The sequence below is a fragment of the Macaca nemestrina genome, chromosome 14 (genome assembly GCF_043159975.1).
Source record: "Macaca nemestrina isolate mMacNem1 chromosome 14, mMacNem.hap1, whole genome shotgun sequence".
In the NCBI taxonomy this organism is placed as follows: Eukaryota; Metazoa; Chordata; class Mammalia; order Primates; family Cercopithecidae; genus Macaca; species Macaca nemestrina.
In genome coordinates this window covers 80238745-80254774 of record NC_092138.1, presented here as the reverse complement: position 1 = coordinate 80254774, position 16030 = coordinate 80238745, and the positions used below count along the sequence as shown (strand labels likewise).

The following is a 16030-nucleotide window of genomic DNA, read 5'->3' as shown; positions in this document are numbered from 1 at the left end:
GGGCTTTCTGGCCAGCCAACAGCCTGTATGGTGACTCTAGATGGGAGACAGCTCCACATGTCAAGGGGCTGGGAAGAGAACCGTGCAAAATGTTCTCAGTGGATTCACTGCTCCTCCTTTTCCTCTGGAGAGTGAGCTGCAAAGTCAAACCCAGTGAAGATTCAAAAAGCTGTTTTGTGGAAGGAGACTCTGGATCAACTCCAGGTATCCCTTCACAGAGAAATTGGATGTGAATTTGGAGATCATAAAACCCTCCCCCCAATCCATGTCCCTTTCCAGTTGCATATAGGATTAAGTTCATGTGTGAATAATTAAGAGGCTTAAACAGGAAAAAGATGTGCTTTTCTGTCTTTTAAAAGATCAGAGATAAGCTGTCCTGGGCCAGTTTATGAGCTCGACTCCTGAAAGAGCAAAGAGATTCAGGCTCCTACAAAACGTTGCTCTATCATATGTGGTCTCCTTTCCTAAAATTGTTTCACAGTCCAAGTTGGCTGCTCTGGCTGTAGCCCTTATGTCTGCATTCCAGCCAACATAAATGTGGAAAGAGGAAAGAAAAATAAGTAAAGGAAGCACGCCAACTGCCTCTTAAGAAAGGCTCCCAGAAGCTGCCTCAGGACACTTACATCTCTGTGGCCAGAGTTCAGTCATATGGCTACATTCAGTTTCCAGGGAGACTAGACAAAGCAGTCTTTACTCTGCATAGTCATGAGCCTATCCAAAAGTTGAGGCCTCCATTCCCATGTAAGAAGGGGAAAATGGGTATGGGGGACAGACAACCAGTAATCTTTGCCATTCTCCTCAATGCTTAGCATTCTGGCTTCTGCCTCCCCCATGCCATTGCCACTGCTCCCTGTAAAGTCCCCAATGCCAAATGGACATGTCTCAGTCCTCTTCTTATGTCATTTTTAAGCTATGTTGAACATTTTTACAGCTCCCTTTTGTTTTTGGTTTTTTACTTGAAGTCAGGTTTATTCAGGTATAATTTATATGCAGTGGAATTCACCCTTTGTAGGTGTACAGGCCTATGAGTTTAGATACATTATGCTATCATGTAACTGCCACCATAGTCAATATATTACATGACCATCACCCCCAAACAGTTCTTTTAAGTCCCTTCATAGTCGATCCACTCCTCCTATCTCCAGCCTCTGGCAACCACTGGTCTCATCTCTGTTCTCAGAGATTTTGCTTTTTCTAGAATATCATATAAATGGTATCAGACAGTATATAGCCTTTCATGTTCAATTTCTTTCACATTGCAAATGCTTTTGAGATCCATCCATGTTGTGTGTATAGGTGGGTAGGTCCTTTTCATTGATAAGTATAGCTTTCAGTTGTATAGCTGCACCACAATTTGTCTATCCATTCACCACTTGAGGGATATTTGTTGTTTTCAGTTTATGGCAATTATGAAATAAAACTGCTATAAACATTCATGTACAGGTCTTTATGTGAATAAATGTGTTCTCTTTGGGTAAGTATTTAGGGTCATCCCTTCCATCTTGAAAGAGTCTTCTGTGACAATACAGTACCACACCTCTAGCTATGCCATCTACTTATCTCTTAAATCTTGGTGTTCTGTAAGATTCTTACCTAAACTCTCTTCATTTCTCACTATACATACCCTTCCTGAGCAATTTCATCTACTTCTATGGCTTAACCACCAATATGATGCTGACTTCCAAAACTAAGTTTGTAGCCCAGATCATGCTCTTAAATTTCAAAACCGATACCCAAAGGTCATTGTAACATCTTCACAAATACCTCAAACCCAGTCTGTCCCAGAAGCACTTGTCATTTTCACCTGTAAATCTCTCCCTAATAACCTGCCCCTTATCCTAATACCGGAAAGGATATAAGGCCTCACTCAAAAATCTGGGTGTCTGTCTTGGTTTCTAACCATCCTGACCTCCCATATCCAGTCAATGAACAAGATTTATCCAGGCTATCCTCTAAATAGTCATCATGCCCATTCACTTCTTCCAACCCCATTGCTATTGTTGAAACAGCCTCCATCTTGGCCTCCTTGCCCCCAGTCACATCCCGTGCCAACCCATTCAACCCTACAGCCAGAGCAAACTTCCAAAAACACTAATCTGATCATATCATTCCCTTGCCTGAAACCTTTCAAGGGTATTTCTTAACTTTAATATAAAGGTTAAATTGAGTTTTAGGTACATCCTAAGTTTTTTAAAGTTAATAGACTGACTATTACAATTTTCAAATGCAATAGGAAAATAAGAAAAATTCATTTTATAGGGCTGGGTTATTCCTTATTAAGAGTCACAAATATATTTTCTGCCATATTAACTGTAGGAAAAAAATAACAGACTGTAGAGTCAAACAGACTTTGATTAAAATTCCAGCTTTACATTTACTAGTTTTGTGAACTTGGACCTATTACTTAACCTAAGTCTCAGGTTTCTTTACGTATAAAATGAGGGCAATAATACCTATCTTTAAAGGTTGTTTTGAAAATTAAACACAAAGTGTATTAAATGCCTAGAACAGAGTCTGGTACTTAGTAGATACTTAATAAACAATAACTCTAATTAGCTAATCCTCATCATCATTCTCATTACACTGCAATTTTCCCTGAAATTTCAAACATTTTCATAGCTATATCTTTATTTATCTTCATGATATCCCTTTGAAGAAAGGAAACCAGTACAGGTAAAAGACACTGAGAAGACCAATTTGTTTATTTGCATTAATGAAGTAAGAATGTTAGCCCAAGTAATCTATTTATTTACTTAAAATAATATAGATTATGTTGGTAAATATAGCATAGTTATCTATATCCATTAGTCCATTTGTGAACTATATGTTATCAGTAACTGTGTTAGTCTATTTGCATTGCTATAAAGGAATACCTGAGATTGGGTAATTTATCAAGAAAAGAGGCTTATTTTGGGTCACAGTTCTACAGACTGTACAGGAAGCATGATGCTGGCATCTGCTCCTAGTGAGGTCTCAGGAAGCTGACACTTGTGGTAGAAAGCAAATGGGGAGCCAGTATATTACATGGTGAGAGTGGGAGCAAGAGAGAGGGAACAAGAGAGAGTAGCGGTCCCAGACTCTTTTAAACAACCAGATATCACATGAACTAACAGAGCAAGAACTCACTCATCACCAAGGAAATGTCTCTAAGCCGTTCATGAGGGATCCACCTCCATGATCCAATATCTCCCACTAGGCCCCACCTCCAACACTAGGGATCACATATTAACATGAGATTTGGAGGGGACACACATCCAGACCATATCAGCTACAAAGTAGCAGAGTACATGACTATGCAGATACATTGGTACACATTCTCTAATAGTTAATTCATTAACTGGTTAATGAAATCATAGTTAAGTCATTAAGCTGAGTTCACTGAGGACCCTTTGCACACCAAGTACATATTAATGCCTCTCCTACCTGGAAGTCAGTAAATTAACAGCTCTTCCTATCTGAAATGTAGTTTAGAATTGGGAAATAAGCAAAACAATGATATCACAAAGTCCATGCTAGAAGCACTTATTCTTACTCTCTTGAGGTCATAAATGTCTGATGAAAAACACACAGGTGGCACAAACCTACATTTTGCTGGGAATATCAGGGCGTTTGCTGATGCTCTGAAGCCCATCCCTTGTCCATGGACCTTGGGCTAAGTTCTACTTGTCTCAAATTTGCAACTTCCTTGCCTATATGTTGTTTTATATTCATCCTGCAATGATCCTATAGGACAGTTATTTATTATCATCATTTTATAGATTAAAAAAACTTAAGTTTAGAGTAGTTAAAAACTTGTTCAAGTCATAGTAGTAAGAGTCAAATTCATCAACAGAACTGAAGTGTTCAACCTCTTGATCTGTCAAAGAACAAGTTACCTTGTACAGCAAAACCTAATGGGATTTCACATAAGTAAAATGCATGAGCTTTACAATAGAAACACTTTCTTAAAAAGTTTTTAATAGTTTTGGGGGTACAGGTGGTTTTTGGTTACATGGATAAATTCTTTAATGGTGATTTCAGAGATTTTAGTGCACCTATCACCCAGTGTACACTACACCCAATATGTAGTCTTTTATCCCTCACCTCCCTCCCAACCTTCCCCCTCAAGTTCCCAAAGTACATTATATCATTCTTATGCCTTTGCGTCCTGATAGCTGAGCTTCCACTTATAAGCGAGAACATACAATATTTGGTTTTCCATTCGTGAGTTACTTCACTTAGAATAATGGCCTCTAGCTCCATCCCAGTTGCTGCAAAAGACATTATTTTGTCCCTTTTTGTGGTTGAGTAATATTTCATGGTGTATATATACACCATATTTTCTTTGGTTGATGGGCACCTAGGTTAGTACTATATCTTTGCAATTGTGAATTGTGCTGCTATAAACGTGTGTGCATGTGTCTTTTTCATATAGTGACTTATTTTCCTTCAAATAGTTACCGAGTAGTGGCATTGCTGGATGGAATGGAAGTTCTATTTTTAGTTCTTTAAAGAATATCCATGCTAGAACAGAAATTCTTAAACTGGGGGCTATGGATGGGCATCAGGGATCTGGCTGGGATTATAGACAGAATTATGGCTTAGGAGGAGGTAGGGGATAGAGAAGAGGGTCCACACCTCTCACCACAATCTCAGTGTTCCCTGATTCAAAACAAACAAAACTCTATATATGACTAGATATAACACTTAGTATGTTTGGTTAAATGATTTTCTGGTTTACTAAAAATAGAAACACACATGAGAAGGAGTTGGAGAAAAACAGGAAAAGTGATACTTCAGGCAGTAACCACTACAAGGAAGAAAACTGTGAAAATGCACACAAGGCAACAACAGCCACCAAAACGTCAGTTCTGGACCATTCTTCAACATGTGTGAAGGTTGTTTAAAAGTGGAGACTCCGTCTCAAAAAAATAAAATAAAATAAAATAAAAATAAAATAAAAGTGGAATACACAGCCTTGCATATCTCAGTAGTTCCTGAGAACATTAAGTAGTAACAACGTTCAGCACCCGTGTTTAACCAAACAGGCTGTCACAATTTTCCATTCAGATTAGGCTCTTAATATTTCCAATTTGACTAGGCTAAAGTTTAGTTGTTTGGAAAATGTATTCATTTCCATGTTCAAGTGGCATTCTTGTTCCTTGTCAGTGTTGGATGAATGGACATATTACTATAATTTAAAATATCTATCTGAGGATGACGGGAATAAAAACCAGCACAACCACTGTCAAGCTCAAAGCAGCCTTCCGATGTATTAACAAACCAAAAGTAAACCACTAGACTGATAATCAAAATATAAAAACAATCAGTCTTCTCATCTACTAGGTATTAGTGGATTTCAGTTGTATTCCTACAGTAGGAAGTATTATGTCCTATGGAGCTTCCTGTACTTTTTTACATTTTATACCATGTACTGTTTTGCCTTTTTATATTATCATGTACATAATGTTACTGTTAGAGACGTGTAGAAAAGAAACATCTCTAACTGAAATTAGGTATTTGTTCATCTAGCTCTGTAAGGTGGAGGGGAGTCAGAGGGTGTAATTCAATAATGCATGGTTCCAGGCACAGTGGCTCATGCCTACAATCCCAGCACTTCAGGAGGCTGAAGCAGGAGGATTGTTTGAGTCCAGGAGTTTGAGACTGAAGTGAGCTATGATAGAACCATTACGCTGCAGCTTGGATGACAGAGCAAGACCCTGTTACAATAAATAAATAAATTTATAATACTTTATAATATAAATATATTAACAAACCAAAAGCAAACCATCAGATTAATAATTAAAATATAAAAACAAGCAGTCTTCTCATCTACCTGACATTACTAGAGTACTTGACGTGACTGTCATCCAGCCTGGACGACAGAGCACGACCCTGTCTCAACAAGTAAATAAATAGTGGATGGAGTTTTGTTAATCTGTAGACTTCCCACTTGGTTATAGGGCTGGAGTTAATATCACGGAGTCACTGTTAGCCTTAATGTCTCATTCTTCTACCACTAATAAGTTCTCTCTGAAATACGTCACTCAAATGGTCTCTTGTAATTCTGCAGATGTTAGGTAAAAGTGGCCTATAGATTGTGACAGGATGTTGGGAAAATGTAAATTGGTCTTTTCTTTGGTTAAACATGGGCAAAATTGATCTCTCCCCTTCACGGTCTTTCTATTGATTTCTCTATATATTTATGGGCATGCTCAGACCAGACACTGGAAGCATTGGCTTCTGACTCTGGGTAATTCTTGGAATCATAGTCTATTGAGGATGGAGGGATCCTGGGGGTGACTTAGTCCCATAGCCAACACAAATTTCTGCACTTGACCTGGGATCATCCTCTTTGTTGCAGCATACTTATTGTTTTCTTCTAGCTCAGAAAGCTGAAAAGACCTATTTGTTTTTTGTTTTGAGAATCCACTCACACATCCACAAAATGACGTATGTGTTCAGAACAGCTCATGATTATGTGTGTACAGATGTAGCAAGAACATTTCTTTCACCACTGCCAAGTCTGACCTATGATGGAAGAGGAACAATGACCTCTCAGAGATAACCCAGTGACACCATGGACTCACCAAGGAAAATAGCTGCCCCTTAACCACACATTAGAGAGAGGCAAGTGCGGTGTCACCCGGATATGCTGCACATTGGTTAAGCTGAGAGCCAGAAGACATCGGTGATGTTTAATTGATATAAGGCCATTAATACTTAACTCAGGATAGTCCTATCAACTCCGCTATCCCGCATGAGGATGGAGAAGCTATTTGGTTACTTGGTGGTATCTTTGAAGGGAGGCTTACATATATCATCGTTAGATACTTTCATCTAATACAATATTAAATGTCAATTTTTTTTTGAGATGGAGTCTCACTCTGTTGCCCCAGCTGGATTGCAGTGGCACGATCTCGGCTCACTGCAACCTCCACCTCCCGGGTACAAGCAATTTTCCTGCCTCAGCCTCCTGAGTAGCTGGGATTACAGGCGCTGCCACCACGCCTGGCTAATTTTTGTATTTTTAGTAGAGACAGGGTTTTGCCATGTTGGTCAGGCTGGTCTTGAACTCCCAACCTTGTGATCCGCCCACCTCGGCCTCCCAAAGTGCTGTGATTACAGGCGTGAGCCACCGCGCATGGGATAAGTGTCAATATGAAAAGCAGCTGTGGCAGAGATGGACCTCAAATTTTTTTGGAAACTCTTTTGAGGAGGATAATATGAAAGTTAAAACTCATTTCTCCCTTCGGAAAGTGGAAAATTGGGTTTTTTCCCCAAGGCAGAATGTTATTTAGCTGTTGGAAAAATGTGAGTGGAACATCTTCTATAAATACAATCAAGGATCCATTCAAATGTAAGCCCTGAAGGGGCAAGGATTTATTTTTCAATTTTATTTATTAACACGTTCCCTACAATAGTACCTATCACATAGTAGAATCTCAATAAATATTTGTTGAATAAAATAATGAAAAAATTCCCCGAGCCAGACCCCAAGAAGTTGTACTTTCTTAGATGCTTCTTTAATCAAATTGAAGTCATTACAGTTGATGGTTTCCATAGTAATGTTTTTTTCTCTAAGCATGCACTGACTGCCTTATGCCTGTATAGTATTATCTGTTTTGTGTGTATATGTTGCTAGCTAAGGGATCAAGAACATGACCCATGTGAATACACACACACACACACACACACACACACACACACGCACGCACAATATGCAGGAAAACATGCAAATCTGTCTTCTCTTCATTTGATGCTGGAGAAAACTATGAAAAGGAACTTAACTACATTTGAGGCAATACGACGTGGTCTAGACTGTTAATGTTCCACCTATGGTATTAATACTCAATTAACCTAGACTTTGGGAATATGTTTGGGAACAAGTATTATGTATAATGTATAACCCATAGGACCAAATCATATCTCTATAGATAGGACAGGGTTTCCAGTGAAGGGAGTTGATGGTGTCGCTCTCATTCTGGGAAAGGGTCAGTTTCAGGTTGGGAAACCTGCCAAGAGGGATGTTAGCACCGGGTTAAAGGAAAAATGGTGTCAGGTCCTATAGTAGAATACGGGACTGCAATGATGCATAAGACATGCCCCTAAGAAACTCAGGGTTGAGTGGGGGAAGTACATATATTTATATATCTATAAATATAAATATAAGTATATTTTTATATATCTATAAATATAAATGTATATTTTAAATAAATCTATATAATCAAAATCATCTGATTACATGTATGATTAAAATTGCAATTCAAGGTTGTTAGTGATGACAGAGATGAGGGTGAGTAGAGAAATAGGTAGGAGTGGCTGATACTTAGACTATACTTTAATACTTGATCAGGAAAGACAGAGAGAAAGAGAGAGAGAGAGTGTGTGTGTGTATGTGTCTGCGTGTGTGTCTCTGTGTGTGTGTGTGTGTGTGTGTCTCTGTGTGCCTGTGTGTCCAAGAATTTAGAAAAAAGTCATGAGAATGTTTTCTCATGCAAGAGAGACCAGCAAAATCAAAGACCAAGGAACAAGAATCAGTAGGATGAAGTCTACATATTTCTGGCAATTGCTTGGATGTGAGGCACAGAGAAGCACCACAGATTGCTCAATTCCAGTGGCACCATTAACATAAAATACAGTGTGACAGTGCCCCCTGGGGTTGTGCAATGCAGTGGTCCTGAAGGAAGTGGTTAAAGATGAGGCTGGAGCTAACGCTGGAAATGAGACTAAGTGGCTTTGAATGTAGAAGCTTAACTAAGCTCACCTCTAAATCACAAGCAGACTATCATAACTGGAGACACTCACAGTCTTTCTTAGTTTATAATTTTTACTTCCTTGAAATTTTTGAGACACATACAGAACAAATAGAACCATGTTTCATGATTGACATAGCTGGTTTTATCTATAATCATAATTTATGTTCTACCTCATTTCAAGTAGTTTAGATTTTCTCCCTCCTGGGAAACTGGGACAGTATATTGTGATGTAGAGGAAAGTATCATCTGGAGGTTGGACCTCATATCTCCCACTCAGTCTTATGCTATGGCTTCTGTGTCATGTCCACAAGGTACTGGCATACAGTGTAGATAGTGAATTTTAGTGTACACAAGACTGGAGGCAGGAAAGCTAGTGAGAAGGCTGCTGCAATAGTTTAGACAAACAACGATGAGATCCTAAATTAGGGCAGTGAAAGTTGGCATGGAAAGGAAAGAGAATCAAGAAATATGCCAGGACTCAGAATGTGTGGATAAGAGAAAGGCATCGAGCCTGATTCTCACGGCTCAAATGACTCAGTTTGAAAGGCGATAGCACCAACTGAGCTCTGCAGAGCATCAAGAGAGGCCCACAGGTGCCACTAGAGGATCCTGACCTCAGCAAATGAACAGCAGCTTATCATCACTTTCCTCTGGACTAGGACCACCTTGTGTTCTACATGTGACCTATGACATATCTCAAGCTTTTTGCATTAGAGCTGTGCAAAGAAGTCTGGAATGTTTGAGGAATTGATTGAACTTGATTTTCTGCAATACACTCTCCTGGAGAGCTGTGAATTTATAGTATCAGAGGACTCGGGGGAAGATAAGTAATGCAACTGGTTATTCACAAATTGCATTTTCTGTTATATGTTAATCTAGAGAACTAAGTAAGTCACTCCCAATGAGAAATAACTTGGCTTTCAGGTAGTAAACTTTCTATCATTAGAAAGATCAGCCAATTGGGCTAGGCGTTTTTTAGCTACCGGTTGCAACTTCTTCCCATTATACCTCCATTCTCAGATAAAGCTTTTAAATGTCTTCCTTTTAACCAAGTGAATTATATCAACTTTTCCCTCCCACCTCCTTTTCCAGTTGCCCACCTTCATCAACACTCCAAGAACTCTTCTTTCTGCCTATATCATCCTCATATCACTGACTTAAACGCCCGTGTGAATGCCTTATGCAAACCTTCCTTCAAAGTTCCTTGACCTCTTCAACCTCAAAAACTGTACTCCAGCCAACTACTCCCATCAGATTTCGTGTTCACATGCCAAATGTGAACATGACCTACAAACTTACTGCAACATGAAAATAGCGAGGGTACTCCTGGGTTGAGGATCAAATCCTGGGAAAGGCACAGTGCAGTACCACTCCCACATTCTTCTTGCTGTCTCCCTCACAGCCACCCCTGATGTGTCAGCTGTCCCTGGGGACACAGGTTTGTGGAGCAGAAGCACATGGAAGGTATGGAACAAGGGCAGCTTCTCTCCTTGCTTCCCCATATTCTTGGTCCCTGAACTCTAAGGCTGTTTTGTGAAAATGAACTACACCCTGGCCTCTTTCCAATGAATGAGAGAGGATGCTGCCACCCCCACCTCCAATATTCGCCCAGTGACACTGACACAGATCTGGGCAGTGAACCCGGGTTTGTGAGAAGGTCCAAGTCAGATCAGGCTAAGGTTCTGTGGCCTGCAGGCAGGGGAATATCCTGCGTAAACATTTTGAAATAGGGTAATTTTGTTCTGGAGTCCTCCCCACCCCTTTTTCATCCTCTGAGTTATTTTCTCTTAGCTTACCCCAACCTGGCCAGGATAATTCGGGATGAGTTTTGAGAGTTCAGCATACAGAAGTCAGGCATTTTAAAAGAGTAAAGTGGGCCAGGTAGAGGGACCATAGGAAATGATGGCGGTGGTGACAAGGAGACTATAAACCATCTACAGTGTACCTCTACTCAGGCCAGTCAACTATCACCATGCAGGAGTATAGACAGATCTGGTGTGTCCGGATCCCCTGAATTTTCTCCAGGAAAATAAGAAAAATAAGAAAAATCTTTATCTTTATATAAAATCTCCCCCTAGAAAATGACAAGAAAGTAAAAATTTTAAAGTAATCCAGTGGATCCTGTGGCCATTTTGGTTTAAGGGGTCAGCTCTGGTTTAAGGGATCAGCTGCAATGGGTTTGAATTTCACAGACGACATCAATTTTCATAGCTTTCCGCAGAGTCACACAGTTTACATACACTCCATGGCTACTTAATGATGGATTAGAAGAGGTAGGTGCTGGGCTTCTTTAAAAGGTGTCAGTTGTTAGGAAGTAAAAGCATTCAGGGCACACACAAGTTTGCTTGTTGGAGTCAAGGGTTTCAGGACATGCCACTTTCTGGGCTCTGAGCCGATCAGTGGAGAGGAGGGGAATGAGGTGCTTCTCACAGGACCCAGGATGGCAGCAGTCCTTGAAGCTCCTCTGCCATGAGATGACTGCCCTGAAGGCTGCTCTGTCGATTGTAGGTGTGATGTGCAAGATGGTGCTCAGAAGTCCCTTTGTCCCAATGGTTAGACCCTCTGCTCAGTGTGGCAATTCTGCTTCCTGAGTCATCCTTGAGGCCTCCCCAAACTGCTCCCCTATTCTCTGGGCACCCTGCCTTGACATGTGGTTCTATTTAATATTACAGATTTGTTTTTCCTGGGCATTCCTTAACTTAAGATAAAACGCTTCTCTGCCAATGACTTTAAAAGATGAACTTGAACTAAATGTGTTTGTCCTGCTTCCCTTTTAATTTTTCATATTCGTAAGCATCATTTCCACTGCCCTCCTAAACCAAAATATTAGAAAGTATTTGAGAAGTTAAAACAAAAATAGTGGGCAGGAGGCAGTCTGGCTCTGAAACATGAAATTTATCTCAAGAACTCCAGAACCTTTCTCAGTCTCATAATACTCCCTTGGACATTAATATTTCCATGGAGGGAAATTAAGGACCGAGAATATTTTAAAGCTCTCTTTTCTCATCAGATGAATCTCTGATGTTCAGATGTCAAACACTGTGACTGGGCTCAAGAGAAATAATTTGGTCCAGGAAAGGCTCTCAAATAATATCACTTTTTAAAATGAATATTAAATTACAGTATAAAGGAGCAAGGTTGACCAGATCGAATTTAACACTGTACAAATCACAGGACTCTCCCATCTAAATTAAATGCTTTTTAGAATAGTTCTGGGCTTTGACTCTCTGTGCTACAAGGTAAAAACGTTCTAGAATATGTTTTGCTCTGTGCCACGTGCCTTCCATTCCCTTGTGAAAAAGAGAGAGGCCCCTGCCCCAGTCAGCACTTCCAGAGCCAAGTCAGGGACTGAAACAAAAGCAGTCAGCCACATCTAAGCAGGGCTGAGGGAGGACACAAGAATTAGCAAGAGCCTGCAGTCACAACCAGCAAACTTGAGGAGGTACAAGGTGAGAATCCCAAGAAACCCAAGAAATATGTTGAATCTTATTAGTTGCATAATTGAAGTCCAATGAGGTAGAGTTTGTTACTAGAAGAGTCAAGGAAGTCCAAGAGGTCCTCCTGTAAGCATTTATAGGGTGAGAACACCGGAGTTTTCATGGGTCAATTGTATTGTTATTATTACAGCTAAATGTAATGAATAAGCTTTTCTGGAAATCCAGATAGTTTTGATTTTACATACCTGTAGCTCATTCCGCCTTGACAGAATCCTGGAGTCCATAAGAACAATGGTTAGATGTTCATATGTCACTCATTTGGACCATTTTCTTTCATTGAAGCTTTAATCTTAATAACTGAGATTTTCTTCAGATGTTGAAGTATCTTCAATAGGTTATTACCTTTTTATAAAAAAATTTTACACCATGTCAAAGTCACAACCAATCCTGAAGACATATTCACTATTGGTACAAATGTTAACTGTTGAACCTCTAGTAATGTGGTTATCTGAATGGAATAAGCTATAAGTAAAATATGTTTATGTATATATGTATGTATAATAAAGTATTTCAAATTTATAGTATATCAGAACAAAGTACACCTTGCTTATTTTCATATGTGAAGCATTATCCAACAATATCACATTAGGATTATCAACAAGTTTGAACATCAGTCTAATCAAAATGAAGATGGTGGCACAGATGGGAGATGTGTTACTGACAGGAAGATTGGGCAAATAAGTGAATACATTATGGATATGGGAGCTGTGCTTCTCAGTGTCAGAGAAGGGAGTTATATAGACAGAAAGGGAAAAACTAGAATGAAACCTGTGGGGTTGGATTGGAATTAGTGGTATTGGTGTCAACCCATGGTGATAGATAGATGATTGATTGATTGATTGATTGATAGATGATAGATAGATAGATAGATAGATAGATAGATAGATAGATAGATATAGATAGATAGATAGATAGATAGATAGATAGATAGATAGATAGATAGAAACAAATATAGGCATATCTGTATGTACATGTAGTATATACATACAAACATACATTCCCTAGTTCTGTCCACTAAGAGAAGGTCTAGGAGCAGTAATATCCCAATAAAAATGAGGATACTTGGCCCACAAATCTGGGTTTCCAGATATCATTCTCCACAAAAAGGAACCAAAGCTCCTTGGAGAAATGACTCATTCCAGAACTAGGACTGGAAAAGTGCAAGATGAGCCTGAAACAGCTGTGCCAGAAAGCAAAGAAGTACTCAAAGGATGATGGAACATTTCAAAAGAACATAGGGACCCACTTGAACTGATCTGCTCTGAAGGGTCAAATTAGGGGCAATAGAAAAAAAATGACAGAAGCAGATTATGAACCATTGAATAAAATACAAATCCATGAGTCAATAGAAGGAAAGGAGGGAAGGAGGGAGGGAGGGAGGGAGGGAGGGAGGGAGGGAGGGAAGGAAGGAAGGAAGGAAGGAAGGAAGGAAGGAAGGAAGGAAGGAAGGAAGGAAGGAAGGAAGGAAGGAAATGAGGGAGAGAATAAGGCTTAGTTGTATGACAAATGGGTTATGGAGAAGGGGACTGATATGGTTTGGCTCTGTGTCCCCACCCAAATCTCACCTTGAATTGTAATAATCCTCTCATATCATGGGAGGGACCCAGTGGGAGGTAATTGAATCATGGGGTCAGGTTTTTTCCCCATACTGTTGTCATGATAGTGAATAAGTCTCATGAGATCTGATGGTTTTATAAAGGGCAGTTCCCCTGCACATACCCTCTTGCCTGTCACCATGTAAGATGTGCCTTTGCTCCTCCTTTGCTTTCCACCATGACTGGTGAGGCCTCCCTAGCCATGTGGAACTGTGAGTCCATTAACCTCTTTTTCTTTATAAATTACCCAGTCTCAGGTATGTCTTTATTAGCAGCCTAAGAACAGACTAATATGGGTATCTTTCCAGTGGAGAAGGCAGGCAGATGCTACCTTAACCTCGTGACCAAAGTGAACATCACCAGCGATAGGACACATTGACATTATGTACCATCTGAGGAGTGCAGTGAGAAGAACACATCATCATTTCTATGATATTCCTGCCAAAGGCTCAGAACCGGTGTTAGTCAAGAGGGAACATTGGACAAAGTCAAACTGAAGGACGTTCTATAAAATAACTAACCTATAATTGTCAAGGTCATGAAAATCAAGCAGAGTGAAGAACTGTTCCACATTGAAGGAGGTAAGAGAGAAATGACAGCTAAATGTGACTTGTAATTCTGAACTGGATCCTTTTGCTATCAAGGATATTATTAGGAAATTTGAATGCCATTCAAAGATTGTATGGTAATAATTTCATGGTAATAATATATCAAGGTTAATTTCCCAATTTTAATGGTTGTATTGTGGTTTTATGCAAGAATAGCTTTGTTTGTAGAAAATAGTGTACACAGTAATCAGAGTGATAGGGTATTGGGTTGATAAATTATTCTCAAATGGCTCAGAAAATAAAAGGTAAGGGTCTTTGTAGTATTTCCAACTTTTCTGTAAGTTTGTAATTGTTTAATCTGTGTAATATATCAGACTGTATATATTTGCCATAATAAACTGTAACAATTTCCTTGATAAAGACAAAACATATTATCTTTGTATATATTTATTTTTTAAAGTGTTACACTGTATAATCTCAGCATTTTTATTAATTGCTATTTTTAACCAAAGAAACCAACATTTTCTCCACGGAAAGTCTGAAAGCAGAAAACTAAGGACTATATAGCTATTTTTGTTCACAGTAACATTATTTCTTTTTATAAAGCAATTACCTTTTATAATTGAATTTAGTTGAACACATAATTTTGTAATTTTACAATCTGAAACAAAGTGATGTTAGTTTATCTGGCATCTAACAGAGTGATGCTAGTTTATCTATGAATAGAAAGAATTCAGGAAAATCAAATTGATTAAGTTTTTCATGAAAAAATATATTCAAAGCTGTCATGGAGGGAAGAGGTAAAGTTGTCCTTAAATAAATTAATTAAATCAGTCTAATTATCACAGTCATCTTGATTATGAATATTTTTAAAGCTGTTTTCTATACTTTTGAATTATCATATATTAAATCATCTAACATGTTTAAAAACAAATATTTGTATTTTAAATTCTAACCTAGTAACCAGGTCATTAATGAAACTTATAGTGTAACTTTTTTCCCCCCAGAGTTACAGTTTTAGCAAGAAAAAGTTTTTATAGTCAACATATGTAAATCTATTTAGAATTTTAAATTTATCTTACCTTACATTTATATAACCACTTAATACTTTGATATTTTTAATAAAAACTAACTGGAAAAGGTACTTGCTCCATTAGATATTAGAAGCTCTTATAATCTGTTACTAATAACTCTCTCTAGAGGCAGACAAAGTATATCTATGTATTTGCTCAGACACTATTTTATATTTATAAACAGGGAATTTTTATCAACTCTTATACAAGTTAGAGAAACTAATTATGAGAAGCAGCAGAATTTTTAAAACTTTTATATTAAGTTCGGGGTACATGTGCAGGTTTGTTATATACTCATGTCTCAGGGGTTTGTTGTATGGATTATTTCATCACACAGGTATTAAGCCCAGCACCCATTAGTTATTTTTCCTGATCATCTTTCTCCTCCCATCCTCCACCTTCTGATAGGCCCCACTGTGTGTTGTTCCTCTATGTGTCCATGCGTTCTCATCATTTAGCTCCCACTCATAAGTGAGAACATGTGGTATTTGGTTTTCTGTTCCTGCATTAGTTCACTAAGGATAATGGCCTCCAGCTCCATCCATGTTCCTGCTAAGGACATGATCTCATTCTTTTTTA

At 38.7% G+C, this 16030-nt stretch overlaps 1 protein-coding gene across 1 annotated transcript in view; it reads right to left on the bottom strand.

Annotated features, from left to right (window-relative positions):
- The window catches only part of LOC105481052 (PALM2 and AKAP2 fusion), a 545532-nt gene extending 532978 nt beyond the window's left edge, over positions 1-12554 (bottom strand). The window contains exon 1 of the mRNA XM_071078127.1: positions 12421-12554. The gene's annotated coding sequence lies outside the window, so the exon portion shown is untranslated. The remainder of the gene's footprint in view (positions 1-12420) is intronic.
- Between the last annotated feature and the right edge of the window lie 3476 nt (positions 12555-16030).